Source organism: Schistocerca gregaria, chromosome 3, assembly GCF_023897955.1.
Source record: "Schistocerca gregaria isolate iqSchGreg1 chromosome 3, iqSchGreg1.2, whole genome shotgun sequence".
NCBI lineage: Eukaryota > Metazoa > Arthropoda > Insecta > Orthoptera > Acrididae > Schistocerca > Schistocerca gregaria.
This window is the reverse complement of record NC_064922.1, coordinates 934849293-934869387: the sequence shown is the minus strand read 5'-3', so window position 1 is coordinate 934869387 and position 20095 is coordinate 934849293. Positions and strand designations below refer to the sequence as shown.

The 20095-nt window shown below is 44.7% G+C and overlaps 1 protein-coding gene across 1 annotated transcript in view; it reads left to right on the top strand.

Annotated features, from left to right (window-relative positions):
• Window positions 1–20095, top strand: part of LOC126355824 (rho guanine nucleotide exchange factor 10) — a 483616-nt gene that overhangs the window by 108632 nt on the left and 354889 nt on the right. The gene's annotated exons all lie outside the window — the stretch shown is intronic.

Genomic DNA, 20095 nt, shown 5'->3' with positions numbered 1-20095 from the left:
GCCGAAAATAACGTGAGAAAGTCGCTGCGGTAGACTGGTGTCAGTAGCTTTTACTACACTCAAGCTCCCAAATTAAGTATAATTGCAGGATGTGGTGCCACACAACTTGGCACTACACAAAACTAGCGCTAATAGCATAGGCACATCGGGAACACACACCACACATGGTATTGGTGATAAGTTGAGAAAACCGTCCCGAAACAATTGTGCTACTAAACGCCGTTGTTTCCTGCGCAAGTACCCCGACATCAGTATGGGATATAATCGTCATTCACACGTACACAGGCCGCTCAACGGGTTGTCATACTCTGGATCAGGTGGTCGAGCAGCTGCTGGGGTATAGCCTCCCATTCTTGCACCAGTGCCTATCGGAGCTCCTGAAGTCTCCCAGGGTTCTGAAGACGGCAGCGATACGTCGACCCAGACCATACCAGACGTCCTCGATAGCGTTTAGGTCTGGAGAACAGGCAGGCCACACCATCCGCCTGATATCTTCTATTTCAAGGTACTCCTCCACGATGGCAGCTCGGTGGGGCCGTGCGTTATCATCCATCAGGAGGAAGGTGGGACCCACTGCACCCCTGAAAAGGCGGACATACTGGTGCAAAATGACGTCCCTATACACCTGACCTCTGTCAGAGACATGGAAGGGTGTAGTGCACCTCACACCATCAGACCACGACCTCCATACAGGTCCCATTCAAGGACATTAAGGGGTTGCTATCTGGTTCCTGGTTCACGCCAGATGAAAACCCGGTGAGAATCACTGTTCGCACTGTACCTGGACTCGTCCGCGAACATAACCTGGGACCACGGCTCCAATGACCATTTACTGCGTTCTTGACACCTGGCTTTACGGGCTCTCCTGTGACCAGGGGTCAGTGGAACGCACCTTTCAGATCTCCAGGCGAATAAAACATGCCTGTTCAATCGTCTGTAGACTAAGACAACAGTTCCAGCGGCTGCGGTAAGGTCCCGAGTAAGGCTACCTGCAGTACTCCGTGGCCATCTGCAGGCACTGATGGTGAGATATCGGTCTCCTTGTGGTGTTGTACACTGTGGATGTCCCGTACTGTAGCGCTTGGACACGTTTCCTGTCTGCAGGAATCGTTGCCATAATCTTGAGATCACGTTTCGCCATGTATCAGTATTATCCTTAATGTATGAGCATGAGTGTAGTTATAGACTATCTTGTATTATTAGCAGCACAACAATCAGGCAAGGACTAGGAGTTACAAACTTAATCAACAGAGCAAAGTGCGTAGAAATAAATGGATAGATTATGTCACAAGAATGAGTGAAAATAGAGTGCCTAAAATTGTTACGAATTAACGAGCAGTAGGGAAAACCTTCAAATAATCGCTAAATCGGAAGAGTTCGTGTTCCAGTTTTCATACGTTTTCTTGGCAATAGAAGAGCCTCCGACAGTGTTTGGGAAAATTTCTGCCAAGATATTAGCGAGTTCGCTCCACCACACATGGTAGCAGTGATAAGAAATGGGTACAGTAATGATCTCGAAGTTTTGAAGACAAATGTTGGCATGTCTGATTTCTTCAGTGTATCAAAACGTGTCATACAGGGTTGTAACGTACATCATCTACATCTACATGACTACTCTGCAATTCACATTTAAGTGCTTGGCAGAGGGTTCATCGAACCACAATCATACTATCTCTCTACTATTCCACTCCCGAACAGCGAGCGGGAAAAACGAACACCTAAACCTTTCTGTTCGAGCTCTGATTTCTCTTATTTTATTTTGATGATCATTCCTACCTATGTAGGTTGGGCTCAACAAAATATTTTCGCATTCGGAAGAGACAGTTGGTGACTGAAATTTCGTAAAAAGGTCTCGCCGCGACGAAAAACGTCTATGCTGTAATGACTTCCATCCCAACTCGTGTATCGTATCTGCCACACTCTCTCCCCTATAACGCGATAATACAAAACGAGCTGCCCTTTTTTGCACCCTTTCGATGTCCTCCGTCAATCCCACCTGGTAAGGATCCCACACAGTGCAGCAATATTCTAACAGAGGACGAACGAGTGTAGTGTAAGCTGTCTCTTTAGTGGACTTGTTGCATCTTCTAAGTGTCCTGCCAATGAAACGCAACCTTTGGCTCGCCTTCCCGACAATATTATCTATGTGGTCCTTCCAACTGAAGTTGTTCGTAATTTTAACACCCAGGTACTATGCGGAACGCGTCATTAAAAGACCTGTCGATGGTTGGACTAAATGCGTCTATTGCTGGAATAACTATTAACATTCAGATTTGCCGATGACAGAGCTTTTAAGCCAGCAGCGAAGAAGGAATTTGCTGTGCTACTGACAAAACTAAAGGACGTTAGTATACGATAACAATTGCACATCAGTCTCGGCAAGTCCACACTCACAGTAATTTATTGAGGACAGGTCCAGCACAGACATTGATTAGAGGTACTGGAACTCGTACGTTCTGCCATCCATCTTGGAGCAGTTGCTCAGGAGGGTTTGAAGATGAGATAAGAAGACGCCACGCCGAGTGGCTGCGAAGAAACACACCAAGGTCTGGCAGGACATAACTATAACGAACAGTGCGAAGGTCCAACTTGTCGGAACACGTGTGCTTTTCTTCTTTTACGGTCGCAAAACGTGGACGCTCAAGGCCAGAGACGAGCAGAGCACTGATGTCTTGGAGCTTTGGTGCTGGCACAGGATATCGCGCATAGAATGCACCGAAAGGAGAACTAACTTGTACGTCATTAAACAACTTAATATTGTTGCACGCCGTTCTTCTCCTATCAACCAAACAATTTATCCCATTGTTTGGGCTTGTAATGGTACTTGAATTACGCAACCATTACTGCACCTCATCTGAACCTCTCGATACCAGTAATAGTTTACTGTTTTTCTGTTAACCACTTAACATATTTCTGAGACAACGTTCAGATTTGATTTCATTTTTGATACATCGATATGTTTATATTGCAATGATATTATTCTTATGTGTATTCTTTCTTTTGTCACTATGATCTTTGACGTACTTGTAACTCTGATTTTTGGGCGCGTAAGCGATTATTAGTTAGTTGTTGAGTTGTTAGAGAGTCGGATCTTGAAAAAGCCAACTCTTTGACGCCATGTAGGAAAGACGCGTATTGTAGTCAGCTTATAAAATGTGAACTTTAACAGTGACTGTGAGAAAGATGTTATCAAGTATGTTTTGTGTTGTGAAGTGATGTTTTGTGTTTACGTGATATTGCAATAAAAGCAATTAAAAGGAAGTGTAACTTAATTTCGGTGTGCTGACTATTTTTTACATCACCGTTGTCCAGCAAAAGTGTAATCTTCAAGGATGGTTTGTCAATCGCATCTACAAAACTTTTGAATATAGCAGAATAAAACCTAGGCCTTTTTGCATCCGAGCTTGGAATCATAATCATCTTGATTTTCAACGATTGAGTCATGATAATATGAGACCAGCGTGGGAAACACAAAAAGATCATTATTACATGAAATGACTATTAACTGTGCTCTAATGACACCTGCCACGTAATATGACTGATGTTGCCCGAAAATGCAGCGTGAGCAGCACCACAATCGTTATTAAATGCTGACCTTTGTTGTGGTAGGGTTGTTAGAGCCTGTTGTGAGAGGAGTGGAGAGTGTCTAGGAAAAAATAATCGTGGATCGAGGGCGAGTGCAGTAAGCAATTACAGGGGGTAAGCAAGTGCATGGGTCAAATCAAAGTCATTTCCGGTCGTCCTCTTGAGCGAGCTCTAACAAGGAATACCTTGAGTGCGAGGTCGCAAATTCGATCTTTACTAAGGCTCATGTTGAAATGTTGTGTTAATAATTATGATACGAAAAATATTAGCTACTTACGTCTCACCATGTGCATCAGGAAAGCGTTAGAAAATCAAGTACAGAGAATGTCGTGGAGGTACAGAGATCAATATTGCGGTTGTCTCGTAGACAACATGTGGCGCGTCGAATACCGTAAACATCACTGGTCTTTTGCGATCTCGCATTCGAGGGGTTCCTTGTAAGAGGACATGGTAACTGTTCGCGTCGGCGACGCTTGTTTCGTGGTTTCGTAGTACGACGACATGTGACGAAGGGAAAAGGTAGATAGCTAGAGCAATAGGGAGGTGCAGAGATCAAATACAGGGTGTCCAGAAAAGGACTATCTGATTTCAAAATTAAACATCTCGAAAACAAAGATCGATAGAGGAATGCAGTAAACGGTATGTTTATTGCGAAAACTGTAAGAAGTTTATACAGCAGTTTGAAATAATAGTTACAAAAGCTGCTAACAGATGGCGCTGGACGCTGTACAGCTCATATGAGCATACATAAGTGAAATAATCGTATGAAAACGATCTTTGCAAACATCACATCACAATGTTTTCAAAAGGCTCACCATTGGCACTACAGAGGTGGCGAAAACGAAGAATGAAATTCGCCATCACATTTCGTAGTGTTTCAACCGAAATGGATTCACATCCCACAGAGATCGCCGATTCAAGCTCGTCCAGCGTAGCGGGATGCTTCGGGTAGACCATGTCTCTCACTGTGCCCCACAAAAAAAAAGTCACAGGGAGTCAAATCCGGCGAATATGGAGGCCAATCCATGCCTGCACCAGTAATTTTGGGATATTCCAAAGCAATGACTCGATTCTTGAAGTATTCCTCAAGAAAGCGAAACACTTGTTTGGTCCGATGTGGTCGGGCGCCATCTTTCAGAACCATTCAGTACCTGGTCGATCCCATAACGCTTGCTGTGTGGCGACAAATTGTTCCGAAATTGCAACGTAACGTGCACCAGTGACCGTTTCTCGAATGAAAAAAGGGCCAATAATGCCTCTGCAGCCCACACAGTAACTTTAGGAGAATACAGAGGTTTCGCTTCACACCAATATGGCTTTTCGGAACCCCAGTTCTGTTTATTCATGTATCCATTCAGGTGGAAGTGTGCTTCATCTGTAAACCAGATGCAGCCAACATCAAATCATTCGCTATCAATCATTGTGAGCATCTGATTAGCAAAGGCAACCCTTTGTTGTACAGCTCGTACGGGTATGGCCTGGTGCGTTTGAATTTTGAATGGAAACATGTGTAGATTCTTTCTCAGTATTTTCCGCGTGCTGGAACGCTTCAAACCAGTCTCAGATGCAATTCTACGGACGGATGACATTGGATTTCGCTGAATAATTCCAGAAACTGTGGCGATATTTTCAGGCGTACCTGCGGTTTGCTTGCGGCCAACATGCCCCATTAGATCGTCAGTTACGCCGCCTGTTCGTTCAAATTTTGCGAAGAGCGTACGAATGGTTTTCACATCGAGTCCTTTTGGAACATTAAATCGTGCTTGAAAACTTCGCCTTGTTGCCGTAGGTCTGCAGCTCGTGGTCGTGCGGTAGCTTTCTCGCTTCCCACGCCCGGGTTCCCGGGTTCGATTCGCGGCGGGGTCAGGGATTTTTCTCTGCCTCGTGATGACTGGGTGTTGTGTGATGTCCTTAGATTTAAGTAGTTGTAAGTTCTAGGGGACTGATGACCTCAGATGTTTAAGTCCCATAGTGCTCAGAGCCATTTGAACCATTTTGTTGCCGTAGGACTCTCTTCTTACCTGTGGTACTCCAGCACCAGATAAACGCGTTGTTCAATGGAGTACATGGTTTTAATCTCTTCCTTCGGTACGCTAACCTCAATAGTGGAACTGATCGCTCTGGGCTTCGGATCACTATTTATACTAGGCATTACGTATGGCGATTACAGCGGCATCTGTTAGCAGCTATTGTAACTATTATTTCAAACTGCTGTATAAACTTCTTACAGCTTTCACAATAAACATACCGTTTACTGCATTCCTCTATCGATCTTTGTTTTCAAGATATTTAATTTTGAAATCAGGGAGTCCTTTTCTGGACACCCTCTACCAGCTCTAAGTAATAAGGCATTGAACAAGAGGAAACCAGGCACTAACAGGAGGACGTAACAGGCGAGTACCAGACACCCGAAGAAAGGAGGAGACTACGCGAATGCAGAGTAGCTGGGAGGAGCAGGCGTGCTTGTTTACTCGGTGGCGGTGCGTGCTCCCAGCGTGACGTGACGTGACGCTGGTCGTGTCGTGTCGTGTCGCGTTCACCTTGCCTCAGCGCGGCTCGGCGGCAACCCAACACCACCCCACCACCTCCCCAGGGCGCGTCCATCCCCCCACCCCCCAACCGCCCTTTGAGGGCCGACCCCTCGCTTTTCCACCCGCGTTAACTCCAAAGCCGCCAGCATCTCTTTTGCGGATTATTCGCGAGAGCGGGCCGCATCACGGCGGACCGGCGCCGCACATTAGGTCGAGCGGAACCCGTTTCGGGACGGAGGACGTTCGCGTTGTCAAAATGTCACGCGATACTGTGCCCACAGGGTATCGTAATAACAGTATTATTTTGTGCAGCGCTCCACCAAGTAGCTCACACAGCGAAAATCATCGGCGAATATTTTGCAAATGTCGAGTCCTTGTGTCAGTGTGCGGGTGTTATGGTGACGAGTTGCGCAAACGATTGGTCTGACAAGTACCCTTTGGCTCGTGCAAGAAGCAGTTTCCACCCAACACTACTGCAGAAGTCTGACAGACGCTCCTAACATACAAAAAAGAAATGCCTGGAAAACTTTCAGCAATAAATATCTTCTGGAGTCGTCCGCTGCTGTAAGGAAAAGACACGAAAATATGCTATTTTCTTACGTAACTAGTGGGACCCTGGAGTATTGCTAGTTAAACCGTCCGCCCCCCCAGTAGATGGGTGGTCAGCGCGACAGACTGTCAATCCTAAGGGCTCTGGTTCGATTCCCGGCTGGGTCGGAGATTTTCTCTGCTCAAGGACTGGGTGTTGTGTTGTCCTAATCATCATCATTTCATCCCCATCGACGAGCAAGTCGCCGAAGTGGCGTCAAATCGAAAGACTTGCACCAGGCGAAAGGTCTACCCGACGGGAGGCCATCGTCACACGACATTTCATTGCTAGTTAGTGTAAGAAAAACATCAAACTAACGGAAAATATTATTTATTGCAAAATTTAAGAAAAACCAAATGAAACTTTTATTTGTAAACTGATATACAAATTCCCGGGTTCTTTTTGGAATAGTAGATTACCTCTTATGGATGGGAACCCTGTGAATGACATTTATATACAAAGTGTGGTAAGGCTTTTTTTATCCCTTTTCTTTAAGAATGTTATTTACTCGGCAGAATGGCTGAGAGCCGCGCCTACTCATCTTCAATAATTACCTGATTGAATTTTTCTAAGTACGGTGGGGGCTGTTGGGTGAGAAATGTAATGGAGTGACGTGAGTCAAGTATGTTATTTCTAATGGAGGAAAGATGGGGCTCTCGCGACGACTGCTGCCTGCGACGTTCGCCACTGAAAAATAACAAAACTATCTCCTTCTATCTGGACTGACCTGCGCCAATCGAACTCTCGCTATACCTTGATGAACTCGAGGACTCCTATCTTGCCCTAGTCTAACTACTGGCGTGGTACAGCGTTCAGATAGCCAGTCCACCGCTATGCCACTCAATGTTCGCTTGCAGGCGCTAACTAATACTCTGTGTTCACACGGCACATTAACTGTCACTGCCAACACAGTGAACAAATGCTTAATCGCCAGCGACTCAGTATAGAGTATCACTCCGATTCGATAGCGACAGAGGTGCTCTCTCAGTGCAGTGCTGAGTAGAGGCTTTGTTGCTCGCTCTCTGCGAACACGCACGAGCGCAGTCGCTCCCGCTACCTGTTCCCACTATAAGAGCGTCACCGGAACCACCTCCCTCCACACAAAAAGCGAAAGAGTATCTCATCCACTGTCATTCCCTCATTGCTCCGGCTCGTTGCGTCAGAAATAGTCCACCAGTCAGCGTTACTCTTACAAACGGGAGAGTGGCTAAGCCGACCAATCCAGAAATATACAGGGTGTTACAAAAAGGTACGGCCAAACTTTCAGGAAACATTTCTCACCCACAAAGAAAGAAAATATGTTACGTGGACGTGTGTCCGGAAACGCTTACTTTCCATGTTAGAGCTCATTTTATTGCTTCTCTTCAAATCACATTAATCATTGAATGGAAACACAGAGCAACAGAACGTACCAGCGTGACTACAAACACTTTGTTACAGGTCGCATGGAATCCCTGATGTGCTGATGCAGCCCTAGAGAATGGCGTATTGTATCACAGCCGTCCACAATACGAGCACAAAGAGTCTCTACCTTTGATACCGAAGTTGCGTAGACAAGAGCTTTCAAATGCCCCCATAAATGAAAGTCGAGAGGGTTGAGGTCAGGAGAGCGTGGAGGCCATGGAATTTGTCCGCCTAAACCAATCCATCGGTCACCGAATCTGTTGTTGAGAAGCGTATGAACACTTCGACTGAAATGTGCAGGAGCACCATCGTGCATGAACCACATGTTGTGTCGTACTTGTAAACGCACATGTTCTAGCTGCACAGGTAGAGTATCCCGTATGAAATCATGATAACGTGCTCCATTGAGCGTAGGTGGAAGAACATGGGGGCCCAATCAAGACATCACCAGGAATGCTTGTCCAAACGTTCAGAGAAAATCTGTGTTGATGGCGTGATTGCACAACTGCGTGCGGATTCCCGTCAGCCCACACATGTTGATTGTTAAACTTTACAATTTGATCACGTTGGAATGAAGCCTCATCCGTAAAGAGAACATTTGCACCGAAATGAGGATTGACACATTGTTGGATGAACCATTAGCAGTAGTGTACCCGTGGAGGCGAATCAGCTGCTGGCAGTGCCTGCACACGCTGTACATGGTACGGAAACAACTGGTTCTCGCGTAGCACTCTCCATACAGTGACGTGGTCAACGTTACCTTGTACAGCAGCAACTTCTCTGACGCTGACATTAGGGTTATCGTCAGCTGCACGAAGAATTGCCTCGTCCGTTGCAGGTGTCCTCGTCGTTCTAGGTCTTCCCCAGTCGCGAGTCATAGGCTGGAATGTTCCGATACAAACGTGCCGCGCCACGGCTATTGCCCCGGCTTAATCCATACATCAAATGGGCATCTGCCAACTCCGCATTTGTAAACATTGCACTGACTCCAAAACCACGTTCGTGATGAACACTAACCTGTTGATGCTGCGTACTGATGTGCTTGATGCTAGTACTGTAGAGCAAGGAGTCGCATGTCAACACAAGCACCGAAGTCAACATTACCTTCCTTCAATTGGGCCAACTGGCGGTGAATCGAGGAAGTACAGTACATACTGACGAAACTAAAATGAGCTCTAACATGGAAATTAAGCGTTTCCGGACACATGTCCACATAACATCTTTTCTTTATTTGTGTGTGAGGAATGTTTCCTGAAAGTTTGGCCGTACCTTTTTGTAACACCCTGTAAAGTATCTGTGTTAGGCGTTTACTGTCCACTTGTGAGAACTCTGAAACTGCGCACCAGCTCCATCAAAAAAATTCTTATGCTGGGGCTCTCCTAAACAGTACAGCAGGTTTTGCTTTCAAGGGGAACATGCAGGTCATTATCCATTTTCTCTGGCAAAAACTGTTTTGGTCCGTGGGCGGTCGGCCGGCTGATACAACTGAGTGCTATCCCACCATCCTACGGACTTTCCAGCGGGCTGGTTGCCTCCGCCGAACAAAAACTCCTGTGGCCATCCTGTCTTGAACGTTTGTGTACGCCAGTGTCGACTTTTTAATCTCGGTGTGCACTTGAGATTTATTTATTAGATTTGCATATCGATTAAATGGAAATATCTAAAATCGACTCTACCCTATCGAGTTTGGGCCCGAATGTCTTGATACGCAGAAAACGATGGTGAGGTCCGAATATGTAAGAAATGAAGGTCGGGAGACCACGCCGCCTTACACTTGTTACAGCAGGGGAATTAAAGAAGTTTCTGTTCTAGTTTTTTCTGAAGTTTTCAGTACAAAGACTGTTGTCGTTTAACTCCATATTCTGCTCTATCATGTGCAACCCCGTTCATCTCTGCATAGCTACCACAGTCTACATCCACTTGCACGTGGTCCATCCCTGGGCCTCAGTGTATGATTTTTACCCTTCACACTTCCATTCATTACAAATTTTACGACTTCTCGGTGCCTGAGGAAGCATCAACTGATTCTTCCTTTAGTTAAGTTGTGTTCCCAGTCCCTAACTGTCTAATCCTAAGCATTTTTCTGTTCTCTGTTTCTGGGTTCTGTGATGTGTTGTCCACGTTTCACTTCCACACAAGGCTACTCTCCTTTCACATACCTGCAGAAAAGACTGACTGACACTTTAATTTATTTTTGATATTAACACATTTCTGCTTTTCGGAAATACTTTTCTTACTGCTGCCACTCTGCATTTTATATCCTCTATAGTTCTGCCATCGTCAGCCATTCTACTCCAAATATAGCTAAATTCATCTAACGCTTTCAGTGTCCATTTCCTAATCCCTCACCTTCGCCTGATTTAATTCAACCACATTCCATTACTCTTCTTTTACTTCTCTCGTTGTTCATATTGTAATCTTTTTTTCGAGGTGATATCCATCCCATTGAACTGACTTTCCAACTTCTATGCTTTCTCCAACAGAATACGTCATCGTCAACCCTCAAAGTTTTCATTTCTTCTCCCTGAATTTCAGTTACCTTTCCAAATTTACCTGTAGTTTTCGTTACAGCGTGCTCAATGTGCAGATTGGAAAACTTCGGGGACAGACTACAAACTTGTTTCACTCCTTTCCCAGGTACTCATTCCCTTTCACAATGGTCAAATTATTCTCGTTTTATATCTGCTGTGGCCGAGTGGTTCTAGGCGATTCAGTCCGGAACCGCACTGCTGCTTCGGTCGCAGGTTCGAATCCTGCCTCGGGCATGGCTGTGTGTGATGTCCTTGGGTTAGTTAGGTTTAAGTAGTTCTAAGTGTAGCGGACTGATGACCTCAGATGTTAATTCCCATAGTGCTTAGAGCCATTTGAACCTTTCATTATGCCTTTCGACTCTTGTAACTCGATTTTAGTTTCTGTAAGTTGTAAATAACCTTTCGTTTTTATTCCTAATAACTTTAGAAATCCGATGTGTTCCAGTCAATATGATCAAAAGGTTTATTTAAATCTGCGAATACTAAAAACGTAGATTTGCCTTTCTTTGATCTATTTTCTAAGACGAGTTGTAAGGTAAAAATTGCCTGCCGCGGTCATATGTATTTCAAGTCTCCGTTTACCAGTTTTTCCTGTCTTACGTAATTAACTCATCTCAGAATTTTACAGCCAAGTTTTACTAAAACCGATAGTTCGGTAATATTCACAAGTGTCAGCCTTCTTTGGAAATGGGATTATTACATTCTTCTTGAAGCGAGGATACTTCGCCTGTTTCACATATCTTGCTCACCACGTGGAACATTTTCATAGCTGTCTCTCCTGTGGATCTCACTAATTCTTAGAGAGTGTCAGCCATTCCTGGGTTCTTGTTTCGAGTTCTGTTTTCCAGTGCTCTGTCAAATTATTCTCGTTTTATATCTGTCATCTCGTCTCCATTTACTTCCTCTTCCCTTTCTTTAATATTGTCTTAAATATTCTTTTCATATACGAGGGTTGAAACTTAAATAGTGGCGACTATTTATTCACAACCGATACAAAAGAGTTACATGTTTGCACCTGTTACTGTCCTTCAAAGTAGTCACCAGCGTTGCGTAGATCCCGTTGCCTCTTTCGTATCGGTTGTGGGTAAAAAGTTCCAACCCTCGTATTAAAAATGTTCTATGTTGGAAATGAGCAGAGCTTGTACATCAGGCATTCTTAATGGACTTTCCATTTAATAAAGCATCTTAGAAATTCAAATCAGAAGTAAACCGATGTTCAGTGTCGTATGTAAAAGGACTATTCAGAGCATGGTACGGTATATGGACTAGACGCCCTGTTCCCGGCAGAAGAGGGACAGCCTCTTCCACCGTTTGTTCTCAGTCAGTCGTTGCTATTCTCCTTCGCTTTGGTGTATTCATATTTGACCGAATAACTGTTGATAGTTTAGGTTTTGGAGGGAAAAAAATCGAAACAACCAAAATCAAGAATGCACGACAGGAATTTGAACCATTACATTTGGAGTGCGACTTCAGTCTCTGTCGCTGCAGTATCTGATTCCTTCGGTCTGAATCGATCGAGGTAGATAAATAGTTAAAACACTGGACTTGCACTTAAGATTACGTGTTGATTATCTGTCTGGTCATCTAGATTTTTCTGTGCTTACGCTTAACGTTAATGCTGAAGTGATTCCTTTGAAAAAGACACCGCCGGTTTCCTTCCCAACCTCACAAAATCGACGCTTGTGCTGTGGCTCTAATGACGAGAGAACTGAGAACAAGTTGTTGTTGGTACGTTAAACCCTAATCTTCTTTTCCCTCGTTCTGAAGAGTGTGACGGAATTGGCTGCACTACTTGTGATGAGTTTATTTGGAAAGAACGGGAAGAATACTAAGATGTTATGAGCAGTATCTGCAGTGTGTCGCACAAGAGCAGGTGCTAGAGAAACGGGAAGGACACAACTCGCGAGAAAGTGACTCACCCGGTGTACTTGTGTTGTTTTTGTGGGAGGGACCTTAAGTTTTTTGTTCAGTAGCCCGTGTGCAATGGACCGCGGAAATTTTGTCCGCGCAGTGGATCGCGGAAATTTTGTCCGGGGACGATAAAATTCTCCGGTCGTACGGGACACGGAGTTTTGCGATGTTCTTCGAAACGGGAAAATTAAGCACTGCCGCGGAATGCCTTTAAAAGAAACATTTCTTTAACTGTATGTCATTGTTGGAAAACGCCACCGTTACTGCCGGAGTACGCGATATTTCCTCGGGATTAATGAGATTCTTAGGAGATGCAGCCACGACAAAACTATTCCACCTTGTATGCAAGATGCAAGAGACAGCTCGTCTCACTCCCTCCTCAACCAGATTTCAAGAAAAATGAAATAATTTCACTTGGAAGAAGACAGGTGCTGACATATGTAAATACTACCGGACTACCAGTTTAGTAAGTAATGCTTGCAAAATAACCACCCCTATTATTTACGGTAAATGGAGAAACTGGAAGGAGCCGACATCGGGCAAAATCAGTTTGGATTCCAGAGATACGTAGCAACACACGAAACAATACTAAGTCTACGAATTCATCTTAGAATACACACTATGTAATCAAAAGTATCCGGACACCCCGAAAAAACATACGTTTTTCATATTCGGTGCATTGTGTTCCAACTTCTGCCAGGTACTCCATATCAGCGACCTCAGTAGTCATTAGATATCGTGAGAGAGCAGAATGTGGTGCTCCAGGGAACTCACGGACTTCGAACGTATTCAGCTGATCGGGTGTCATTTGTGTAATATGTCTGTACACCAGATTTCCACACTCCATAATAAATCCCTAGAGCCACTGTTTCCGATGTGATAGTAAAGTGGAAACGTGAAGAGACACGTGCAGCACAAAAGTGTACAGGCCGACCTTGTCTGTTGACTGACAGAGACCGCCGACAGTTGAAGAGGGTCGTAATGTCTAATAGGCAGACATCTATCCATACCATCACACAGGAATTCCAAACTGAAAGTACTATGACATTTAGGCGGGAGGTGAGAAAACTTGGATTTCGTGGTCGAGCGGCTGCTCGTAAGCCACACATCACGCCGGTAAAATGCCAAACGACGACTCACTTGGTGTAAGGAGCGTAAACATTGGACTATTGAACAATGGAAAAACGTTATGTGGAGTGACGAATCACGGTACACAATGTGGCGAGTCGATGGCAAGGTGTGGGTATGGCGAATGCCCAGTGAACGTCATCTTCCAGCGTGTGTAGTGCCGACAGTAAAATTCGGAGTCGGTGGTGGTATCGTGTGGTCGTGTTTTTTCAAGGAGGGGGTTGCACCTCTTTTTCTTATGGGTGACAGTATCACAGCACAGGCGTACATTGATGTTTTAAGCGCCTTCTTACTTCCCACGGTCGAAGAGTAATTCTGTGATGGCGATTGCATCTTTCATCACGATCCAGCACCTGTTCATAATGCACGGTCCATGGAGGAGTGATTACACGACAATAACATCCCTGTAAAGGACTGGCCTGCAAAGAGTGCTGACCTGAATCGTACAGGACACTTTTGGGATGTTTTAGAACGCCGACTTCGTGCCAGGCCGCACCGACCGACATCGATACCTCTTCTCAGTGCAGCCCTCCGTGAAGAACGCACTGCCATTTTTCAAGAAACCTTCTAGCACCTGATTGAACGTAAGTCATTTTCAGCGAGGTGTCCGGATTATTTTGATCACATTGTGTAGGTTAAACAAAGGCAAACGTACGTTTGGTAGATGTAGAGAAGGATTTGGCACTGTAGACTGGAATAGACTCTTCCAAATTCTGAAGGCAGGGGGGCAGAATATAGGGAGAGAGAGGTTATTACATCAGTGCGAACTCCATTCGACTGCTCTTGTAGTCCTTTGCTGGCTCTGACAGAATTACCGTGTCATCGGTAAACGTCAGTTTTTATTTATTCCCACTAACGTTAATTTGCTATCCAGATTTGTCCTCGGTGTTCATTTGCTTCTTCCTCAGTCCACAGGTTGACAACATCGAAAATGGGGTACACCTGTGTCTCACTGTCTTCTCAACCACTGTCTCCGATTCAAGTCCTTCCACTCATATACATGCAGTCTGGTTTCAAGTGTGTCTTGAAAAGACACTATAAGCATCGTTCAATGAACAATGCAACGCGTTTTTTTCCTAGGCCAATTTCGGTTGAATTATTGTGGAATTTGATTGAGACATTTTGGAATATTACTGCTTCAATTCTATAGTTCCATGATGTTCCAGTGCTAAACGTAGCCCTCAAAATGGCCTCTGTGAATGAGGTGCGTTCCAAGCAGAGAGCAGTCATTGTGTTTCGTTTGGAGGAACACCAGACCATCGCAGATATTCCTAGGAGCTTGCAGAATATCTACAGAGACCTGGCAGTGAAAGGAAGGCACGTTGAGGTGTGTGTCGTCATTGCAACGAGGTCTCACAATCATGGAACGTGTAGGCACTCTCCTCGGAGGTGTCACAAAAATGCAACTAACTTCTCCTTTTCCTTGACAACCCATGGCGTGACACAAGTCCGCACACCGAAAAACTTTTAATTGTTTTTCCTCGTTCACCGTACAGCCTGGATCTCATATCTTCCGACTGCCATCTCTTTGGCCCAATGGACGATGCACTCTAGGGGAAGCAGTGCGTGGGTGATTGGGAGGTTTTTGATGCAGCAAGACGTTGACTTCGACGTCAAGCAGAATGATGCCACGCGGGCGTACAGACACTCCCAGTTAGGTGGAGTAAGGTCGTCACATTAAACGGAGATTACGTTGAAATACAGGGTTTTGCAGCCAAAACCGTGGGGAGTAGTATGGTGTATTGGAATCACGAATAAAACAAACCTGATTTCAGAAAAAAGTATGTTACATTATCTATTCTATTCAACGCCCCTAATAAGACGGGCATCAACAAAAGGAAAACAAGGCTGATGGAACGTAATCCAATTGAATCAGGCGATGCGAAGGGTATTGGATTAGGAAATCAAATACGAAAAGCAGGGAATGAGAAGTCCTATTTAGGCCCACAAAAAACTGATAATTGTCTAAGTAGAGGAGATACAAAATGCAGACTGGCTGTAGCAAGAAAATCACTTCTGAAAAGGAGAAATTTCTTAACACATTGTATATACCTATTATAAATTACGGTCTGCCGCCACGATTTTCTTTAGGTATCTGAAGGCTAATCTCAGGAGCTACTATACAAATTTTATAGGTTTTCACTTATAGGTAGAGTGATTTGAGAGGAAAGTTTGTTTATATAACTTATTCAAAACTGGTTCACATGGCTCTGAGCACTAACATCTGAGGTCATCAGTCCCCTAGAACTTGGAACTACTTAAACCTAACTAACCTAAGGACATCACACACATCCATGCCCGAGGCAGGATTGGAACCTGCGACCGTAGCCGTCGCGCGGTTGCGGACTGAAGCGCCTAGAATCGCTCGGCCACATCGGCCGGCTGTGACTTACTACCGCTACGTCAGATAAGGTGTCCGGTCGTAGATACATACTGTCAGCGCTGCCATTGTGAATCCGAGGCTGGTCACTAGTGTAGTATAAATGAGTGTCACAAAGTCTCTTCTGAAGGCGTTTGTCTGTAGTGTAGTCTTGTACAGAAATAAAACGTGGACGATAAACGAATAAGACCAGAAGAGAATAGAAGCTTTTGAAATGTGGTGCTACAGAAGTGTGCTGAATATAAGGTGGGTATAACGAGTAATTGGAGTAAAAAGGGATTTCACGCACAAGATGATCTAAAGAAGGGATCGACTGATAAGACGCATCCTGAGGCATCAAGGAATCGTCAGTTTGGTAAAGGGGGGAAGTATGGGGGATAAAAGTTGTAGAGAGAGGCCAAGCTTCGACTGTGGTAAGCAGGCTCCTTTAACTGCGGCTTGTTTGTAGTTTCAATTCCTTCCCATTTTCGAGACTCTTAATATTCATAATATCTCATTTTCCAAGTAAGGCCGCGCGGGGTAGCCGTTCGGTCTTGTGCGTCCTGTCACGGTTCGCGTGGCTCCCCACCCCCGTCGGAGGTTCGAATCCTCCCTCGGGCATGGACGTGTGTGATGTCCTTAGGTTAGTTAGGTTTAAGTAGTTCTAAGTTCTAGGGGACTGATGACCTCAGATGTTGAGTCCCATAGTGCTCAGAGCCATTTGAACCAAGTAGTGTGTAAGCCTAGAGACCGATGACCTGCGCCGTTTGGTCCCATAAAATATTACCACAAATTTCCGAAAGTACGCTGTAAAAGTTGAAAATTTATGTACAGGAGGAGTGAAAAGTTGCTCTCCAGTTTTAAATGCCCTTAAATTTTTTACTGATGAATATTTGCACACAGACCAAGTTGTCATCGGTTCTCAGGTCTCAGAGAATATGTTTACTTCACTACAGTTCCACATACTCTCCTGCGTTGTCGATCAAACATTGTAATCATTTACGAATGTGATGAATTGATTTTTGCAGGAAGTTGCAGGTACATTTCCAAGGACAACTGTCTTTAATTCGTTCAGAGTGAATTGGTTTGTTCGATACACTTCTCCTGTGGACCAATCCCCGAAGAGGTCACAAGGGACTTCTCAGAGGCCATTCGTGGGGTCCACGCCGTCCCGGCCAACGTCCTGTGAAGCGTTCGTCCAGCCAGCCACGAGCGATGCAGGCAAAACGAGGTGGTGCCCTGTCTCGATGAAAAAGGATCAACATTGTCCCTTTGTGATGTCGGTGGTCACATACATTCATTCAGCATCTGGCGATACCGGTTGCCGTTCACGGCGTCTCGGAATATGAATGGATCAATGAGACGATCAGCGCTCTTACCGGTCCAGAATTTGTTTTCGTCGACTATGTAATTTTTCAGTTGCCATTCCTGGATTTGTTTCTGCCCATTGATGGCAGTTGTGTCGATTGACGAATCCCCCAACGTGAAACACTGGCTCACCGCTCGAAATAAAATACTTTAATAAACGCGGTCAATGTTTATGCCATGACGAGATAATTTGCGCATATTCTACCCGCCTGTCATGACCCTCCAGCGATAGCATCTGAACATAATGGTGTTTCCAGATCGTGGACTGCGCGCGAACATGTCCCTCACCGTCACATTTTAGGGGGTTCCCGCCACCGAAGGTCTCCCTGCTCGTGGTTTGCTCACAACTGACCCAGTTGTCGATAGCATGGGGTGACAGTGCCTAATGGCTTTAGCACCAGATGTGGCATGAGGCACATGAACATCCCACCGCTATCGCTGAACAAGGCCACACTTGAAACAGCGAAGTGACCTTGGTACACTCTCCCTGCCATCTCGTCGTTCACCGTAAGAGGACACTACGGGCAGTCAAGGAATTCTCAGGAATCTTGTAGAAAAACACAACCACTTTAGTTAATAAATATCTGCAATAGCAAAATTTGTGGACTTTTAAAACTAGGGAGCGACTTCTCACCCACACTGCGTGTAAAAAATAGACGCTTCTACTATATATTTATGAGCGAGGTTTCTACGGCTGCCGCCGCCTCTCGCATCCCAATCTCCATCGTCCACGGTCATTCCAGTCTCCTTCATTAAGACGTCTCGCCGCCATTCCTCCGTTGACGTCGTCTTTCCAGCATCTCGCAGGTCTGCCGCGCTTTCTTCTTTGATGTGGAGTCCATGGCCATACCCGTTTTGGCCATCTTGTGTCTGGCATACACTGTAAGTGACCATACCAGAGTTGGCGCTTCCTATCTATGTAGTCTAGGATTGTTCTTTTGACATTCATAACCTCTCTGATCCTATCATTTCTAATATGGTCAAGTCTGGAGTATCCACAACTCCGTCTGCAGAAATCCATCTCGACAGCCAGCAGACGATCTTTCTGCCTCTGAGCTAGTTCCCACAACTCTGCACCATACGTTGTGATACTTTCAATAATTGCATGGTAGATGGTATGTTTTGTTCTGCGCGTTATGTTTTTGTTCCAGAGAATACCATTTACTTGTACTATGGCTCGCTTGCCCTGGCCTATTTTATTGTTTACATCACCCATACTTCTACCATTGGACGACAGTGTCACTCCCAAACACTTAAAATTATGACACACTTTAACAGTATCAGAACTGAGCTGTAAGTAGTTAACAGTATTTTCTCCCACTTTCAGATATTCTGTTTTAGATACGTTTATGACAAGACCGCATTTTTCATATTCTTTTTTTAATTTGTGGAGCATGTAATTTGCATCTTCCTCATCCCCAGCTACTAACACTTGGTCGTCAGCAAAAAATAGAGCGAACAAGGTCTCGTCGTCTATAGGGACACGCATTGCTCCGCATTTCCTTTTCCATGATTTTAGTGCCGCCTCTAGGTAGATCTTCAATAGTGTAGGGGCAAGTGTGCATCCCTGGCGTAGTCCCTTTGTCACGCCAAACTCTTGAGATAGTTGATTTCTCACTTTAACCATTGCCGTGCAACCTTGGTAGAGCAGTCTGACAGCTTTGACATAGCTCGGTGACACACCATTATCAATTAGACTTGTCCATAGCTTGTTCTGTGGAACTGTGTCATAAGCCTTCTGGAGGTCTACAAAGACAAGGTGGCTCGTAAGGCCCCTTGCTGTCCTTTTCTCCACTCGCTTGTTGAGGGTAAATACTCCATCAGTACAGGACCGACCAGATCTGAATCCATTTTGTTCTTCAGATTCAGTTATTTCTTCTTCTATCCTCTTTTCTTTTAGGATACGGCCATGGATGGCATCACACTAATACCACGATAGTTTGCACAATTCATCCTGTTGCCCTTCTTAAATATTGATGTAACTGTTGCTTTTTCCACTCCTTTGGGGCTTCGTCATCTGTAAGGCATTGGTCAAAAATCACTGCCAATATCACAACGAGTGTTGAAGGTGCTGCTTTAACCAGTTCCATATAAATTAATCCTGGACCTGGTGACTTTCTCTTCTTCATGGCATTAATTGGATTTTGGCTTTCCTTTATTATTGGTGGTATATTATCAAAAAATGGCTCTGAGCACTATGTGACGTAACAGCTATGGTAATCAGTCCCCTAAAACTTAGAACTACTTAAACCTAACTAACCTAAGGACATCACACAACACCCAGCCATCACGAGGCAGAGAAAATCCCTGACCCCGCCGGGAATCGAACCCGGGAACCCGATATATTATCATTACTGATTTCAATGTCTGGTGGGTTCTCAGAGAAAGCAGCTCTGTTCTCAGTTGGTAGTCCTTGATAGTGTTGTACCCATTCCTGCATGGTAATGAGGTTTATATTTGCTTTATCTTTATTCTGTGTTCTCATTGTTTTTAATACCTTTCAGGCTTTATTTGCTCGTGTATTCCCCATGCTTTTTTTTTATCTCTTCACCGGTTTTCTGCCAGGCTCCGTTTTTTTGCCTTGATTATTGTTTTCTGTGGACCTTTTCTCCGCTCTCTGTATTGCAGCCAATCATTGTCTGACCTTGAGTTCAACCATTTATCATAAGCTTTCTTCTTACTTTCTACC